Source organism: Sardina pilchardus, chromosome 9, assembly GCF_963854185.1.
Source record: "Sardina pilchardus chromosome 9, fSarPil1.1, whole genome shotgun sequence".
NCBI classification, from domain to species: domain Eukaryota; kingdom Metazoa; phylum Chordata; class Actinopteri; order Clupeiformes; family Clupeidae; genus Sardina; species Sardina pilchardus.
In genome coordinates this window covers 10,708,784-10,715,355 of record NC_085002.1, presented here as the reverse complement: position 1 = coordinate 10,715,355, position 6,572 = coordinate 10,708,784, and positions in this window count along the sequence as shown.

Genomic DNA, 6,572 nt, shown 5'->3' with positions numbered 1-6,572 from the left:
TCCACAGCACACCCAACTAGATGTGCATTATTTATACTGTGGACCTGCATACATGCAGAGATGGCATTTTGTCATCTATTAATATGTCAGAAACACTTAACTTGAGGGGCCTTTTGTCAACAAATGCACAACAGGGGATGCCATTTATCAAACTGCCCACGTGATGATGTCAGGGATGATATACTGTCTGCTATCTACTACCAGAGAGTTGTTTAGTGTCTATTTATTTCACAATGGGGTATGTGAAATATCCATTTGCCAACCACAGAGAGAAAAGTAAATAATACAACTATCTCTTTTGCTTATGTGTTTATTTTCTATTATCTATTGGCATGGCTGGGAGGTTAATCGATAGGTTTGTACAAAGGTTACACTACAGTAATGCAGAGACCAATGTTAATGTTAGACTGAATGTTAGGTCATGGCTGGGTTTGATAACAAGCAGTTGACGTGTTGTTGTGAATCGACGGGTTGGCTTAATAGACAGGTATTGTTGGCACAAACACAAAATGGAAATCTTTTTGTTTTCAGATGTGAGGAGGAGTGAGATTGGAGCCTGTTAGAGGTTGTGTGACACGGGAAGATGGGGTGATCAGTGGCTCTGTGAAACCGCAGAGGCCACAGGACACGATAATAACAACAACAGCCAAGCGAGACACACTTGCCTTGCCTGGTGTCAGCATGTGGTTTTCCAGGCATGCTGTTTCTCGTGAACTGACCGGAGGGGGCAAGCTGTTGATGGTCTTGCCTGTAATTGCTCAGGTGATGTGGCCGCAGACATGTGGGTCGCTCATACACACACACACACACACACACACACACACACACACACACACACACACACACACACCACTCATATAGGTACACCTTCAATCACACACAGACAGACACACACACACAAACACCACTCGCATGCAGGTGTTCATTCAACCACAGACACAAACACATGGACACACACTCTCTCTCTCTCTCTCTCACACACACACACACACACACACATGGACTCACAGACTCACAGACTCAAACAGAATCACACAGATACAGACACAAACATACTGACAGACACACACCCTCCCACACACTCAGATGCACACACACACACACAGAGACCCGAGGCACTGAGGCATTAATTTGGAAACTGATGCAGGAACCGAATGATAATGACTATTAAGGTGATTTCATGTGGAGAGAGAGAGAGGGGCGTGGGGGTGTGGGGAGGAAGGAAGGCATGGGGAGTGTAGATAGATTAAGAGGCAGGCCTATTCAACCCTGAAGTCAGTTTTTACAGCCTCCACAGCTGCATTAGCAAGGTAATTGTGCATGCATTTATACCTGTATGGATGTATGCGAGTGCTTTGTGTATTTCTATGTGGAGACAGAAAGAGACAAATAAGGGAGAGAGAGAGAGTCTGAGAGGGAGAGAGAGAGAGTCTGAGAGAGAGGGGGAGAGAAAGAGAGAATATGCGTGTGTGCCTTTGTTTAGATTGTAGTGTTTAGAGAAGCAGACATGCCCTACAGTGTGGAAGGCAGGAGAGATCAATAGAGCGGTGTGGTTCAAACCCCATGTGAGGGCTTCCCTCTGCTGCCGTCTCCTCTCCTCCTGCTGCTGCTGCTGCTGCTGCAGGGCAACACGGCCTGGAAGTGTGTTAGCTGAGCTCACTGATGCAGCTCCACTGTCTTTAATGTGTTTTCAAATCACGCCCAACTGTGTTAAGTGGCCTCACAGCGGATTACTCTGGCTTCATCTATATGCGTTATGAAGGTGTATGTGTGAACGTGGGGAAGAGCTGATTCGATTTGATTTAGTTTGTTTTTCTTAGTGCTCTCACACAGCTGTAACAGAACGGGTCATTTGAGATGACTGTATCCTTTGTGTTCCTTGTGGTACTGTTTTGCATAGCTCACGTGATAATGGTCTCATGCATTGTGAGTGGCCACGCCTGCTTGTTTATGAGACTTGAACTCTAACCCTAAATCTGACCCCTCGGACACACCTTCTCCTCAGGGAGCAACTTGTCACTAAGAAGCTTTTAAAAAAAGCCTTCTGCCTTGAAAAGAAAAATCTTCCTGTCACGCTTGTTTTTGTAGAAAGCGCCGGACATCTAATCGCCGCTGAAATGACTCAGATGACAAACCTCAGGGATGACAATGGCTTTTTGCTCTTCCATCTAACACCAGTGTTTACTATAATGCTGCTGACTGCAGCCCCAGGCTAATGCTATTGTGTAAAGACCCCGAGTGTGATCTATAATCTTTTGTTATCCCTGAACTCCAATGATGAATCATAAGTCAGCATTATGAGTCCCCAAGGGTGGACCATGCTGCCGTAATAGTGGACAGACAGAGCAGAGAGTGGAACAGTTATTGGCTCAGCGCTCTAAGCAGTCAGACAATCCATCACTGGATGTATTAGCAAGAGCAAGCAGTGGTAAATTTCATATTCTACTAAATTGATGACACATAACTTTTTGAACAATCTTGCTTGGAAAACGCATAACTGGTTATATGTGTTCTGATTAGATGAGCATAGTATAGTCATTTTTATCACTTTTAATAGTGATACAAATTTTCCAGAAAAAAATGTCTGTTAAGGAAATGTAAGAAAGTATCACAATACTGAGGAACATTGCCAAAAAGTTGTCTTATTGTATCATTAACTTTAGTGTCTCTTCAATAGAATGGATAGAAATTTCTATGATGGGGATAACTTCAGAACAATGTTGTAATGAGACTTTGAGAAAACTGATATGCAATAGATTTTTTAGTTTTCTCAGCTTTTGACTACAGTTGTTGGCTTTTAGTTTTCAAGTTTGAACAAGCTCTGCCAACTTGGAATTTTTTGTTTACATTATGTACTTATGCTTACAGTACCTTGTTTTCCCAGGCAGTCTGCCATCCAACCCCCAACCATGGCTTGCCATACTAACATTAACAACTGTAAGAAGGCCGTGATAAGAAAGCTGATATTCTCGCAGTATCTTTTGCAGACATTTCTATAATTCTGTGATGAGAATACCTTCATTAGGAGGTTTCGACTGGTGTCAGTCGAGAGGGGTCTTAAGAGGAAGCTGTTTGCCTCAGGGAACCTTGGGCAATGTTGACTTTGTTGTTGAAGGTGGACGAGCTTTTCCTGGGTAAGTTGAGCAGGTGTGTGATGCTTGGTGACATGAATGGGGAACAAGATACCACAAATGCCTGGAGGCAAGCAGAGAGGCAGTTAGTCAGTTAGGTAGATAATTAGACCAGATATTTCTTAACTTGGCGAAAATCAAGGCACCTTGCGCGTGAAAAGGTTTAGTACAAGAAGGTGAGATGTTTCACTTGTGTGAATGTTTGAAACAGATTTTTAAATTGACTTTGAAGGCATCTTACATTTTCATTAAATTACATCTGTCATTCGTTTTATTCAGCTGATTTACAAGGAACTAACTTGCATATTACGCTAACTCTTTGTATGAATTATTCCTATAATGCCAGCTGTCTTTGTACATCAACTGATATCAAGTCTACATCAAGGCAGAAGCAGCAGTCATGTTAAAAATTGCTAACATGTTAGTCAGTTCTGAATAGATTATATTTATATCCATATGATGAATAAATGGCACCTTTGTGACTGTTGGAATCCATTAAACATGTATCGCTTTGCATCATCCCACACTCCAAGTTAACCCTCACTTCAACTTTTAGTAATAGGTCACAGATGCAAAATGCATGACCTCTATGAGCATTTGCAAAGTTAATGACAGAATCATAACCAAGCTGCTCAGTGTGCCATCAGCTGTGTGCATGCATACAATAGAGGAAAAACAAAGTGTTGTTTTGAACTGAACTGAACAGCTGATGCAAGACGATAGAGAAGAGATGCGTATCCTTGACCTGTTTGTGTGGCATTGGCCAGTCACCTGTGAAAAAGAATGACAGAGTTGACCTCAGTCGCCTTGAACAGATGTGTATCTGCTGTTGGTGTGAATGGACGTTTTCAGACTGGAATAAGCCTTTTTCACTATAATCCATTTGAGATTCTCTTACAAGATTTATGGCGGAATCGGACAGATGTTGTAACTCATCTGCAAAACTGGACAGATGTTGCTACTCAGCAGTAAAAATAGTAACAACATCAACAACAGCAAAGTGAAAGTTTATGATTCGTCAGGAAAGAAGATTTCTTAAGGCCTGATAGAGGCTGAAATATGAGCAAAAAGCAGTGTGAGATTGAAATAATTTTGACAAAAGTTGGACTGGTTATTTGGCATAGCGTGCTGCACGTGTTGTTTTGAAAGACCTCATTAAAAATGTATGAGGCAAATATATTGCACTAAATGTGCATCATGCCTGGATGCTAACATCATTCTGCATTTATAATTGCAATGTAGCTATCTGACAGTCAAGCTAAATTTATTCATACTTGGCTCTGTTCTTATTTCAAGCCACTGTACTTGGTGTGAGCATTGACATGAAAATAAATGTAGGCCTACATCCTTGTTATTTCTTATCTGTGGTCTTATATGGGTCTGGTTGTAAAATCTCTTCCTTTAGTTTGACTTCTCTTTGTGTTGCTGTGATTCACTTCAGGTGCGAAGAGGAGCTTGGCAATAAGGTGTTATTTGCATGATGATGGAGTGCTCCAGTGAAAACAAGATTACACGTGCGATTATGAAATTTCCTTCTCTCCACATCGCTCATCTACCATACTGCCAGGGATCAGGGAGCAGGGAGCAGGGAGCATTGTGCGCCCCTAATTTATATTCTCTCATTTGAAAGCCCAAAGCCCCACATAGCAAAGTGCTCCTTAAAGGTTGGCCCTCTCTCTCTCTTTGCCTATTTTTCTTTCATTCATTTATCATCTCCATCTCTCATTTTCCCCTTGCCACCACTTCTTTCTCTCACACTCTCTCTCTCTCTCTCTCTCTCTCTCTCTCACTATCATCCTCTCTGTCTCTCCTCCGCTTCTCTCTATCTCTCCCTCGATCACTGTCATTCTCTCTGTCTCTCTCTCTCTCTGTGTCTCTCGGCCTGTCTCTCTATCAGTCTTTCTGCCTCTCCTCCCCTTCTCCCGTTTTCTCTTTGTCTCTTTGGACCCCCGCGGTGATGGTAAGAGAGGCCATTCATGGAGCTCAGCTCATGCATATGATATTTAAACCCAGCAGCTCCAGATTTTTCCCTCCCATTTTTTTTTTTTTTTTGTAGTGGGTGGGGTGGAGTGGGGTGGGCTAGCGGACTGTCCCCAGCACCCACAATGCCGCTGGGAGCTTATTAGGCGGGGCGTAGCGAGGCGACAGACATTTGCTGGTCACCAAGCCCCTTCTGCTCGGTGGCATCTGTGTAACGTACACACACCCAAACACACACACACACACGCGCACACACATGCTGCTTGTCACGCTTTGCCGTCTTTTCCATGACACTCATCACCATTTCGGACCCAGGGCCCCAACAAATCTGTGGCCGGACGGACATCTCAATGGGGTGGCGTTTGGCAGCCCGGGCTGCCCACAGGGCACTCTCCCTACGCCCCCCGCTACGTGGTAGAACAGCAGGCCATGACTGTACACTAAACTGCCCCCCCCTGGCCCTAGCCCCCCCCCCCTCTCCATGACCTTTCCAAATAATGTCTTTTTATCTCATTTTTAATGGAGGGGATTGAGATGTGGTATGAGAGTCACACAGATGTAGTGACAACATGGCAGAAGTAATAGTGTCAAGGACATCAAGTGAGATTACTGATACACAACGTCAAGGATGTCATACGAGATTAGTGGCAGTCAGTTACAGACAAAGCCTTCACCCCCCCCCCCTTTTTTTTTTTAAAGCATCCAGTCTGTCTCAAGAGGTAAACAATGATATACATGCTCTGTATCAGTAGGTCATAGAATTAAAGAAAGAAGTATTCAGAATAAGAAATAAGACCTTGTAAGTGAATTTACAAAAAAGATTTAGAATGGCTGTTTTCAGGTAGTAATAGTTGTTGTTGTTGTTCAATATGACTCCTAGACTTCAAGGTTGAGTTGGGGTCATGGCCTTAATCCTGTGCTTTGATCGGTGACGTGGTCATTGTTTTGAAGAAGGAATTATGGAACTCACACTTAAAGGTTTTGTCAGCTTAATCACAAGCACGTTTTGGCCAAACGCTTTTTATGTAAAACCCTGTGATCTAATAACAACAAAACAATTAATCCCTTTGAAAGTGCTTGTGTCTGTTTCTCTCTCTCTCTCTCTCTCTCTCTGTGTGTGTGTGTGTGTATGTGTGTGTGTGTGTGTACTTGCATGTACTGTATCATGTATGAGTGTGACCCTCATCGACTGAATGAGCCTGAACCCTGCCCCTGACGTAATGAACCAATGAACAACCATCATATACAGTATTATACCATTCACCACGCTGAACGACCACCTTGTTATTCACGAGTATGTTATCATATGCAATGAATGAGATGAGTGATGAGTGAATGAGTGGATTCCGAACACAGGGTGGGTCCACACCAAAGACAACTGAAGCCCTAAGGGAACTGTCCACCTGTTCTGTTTCTGGTTGGGCCGGGCTGCGGGCCGGGCTGGGCCGGGCCGGCCTGGGA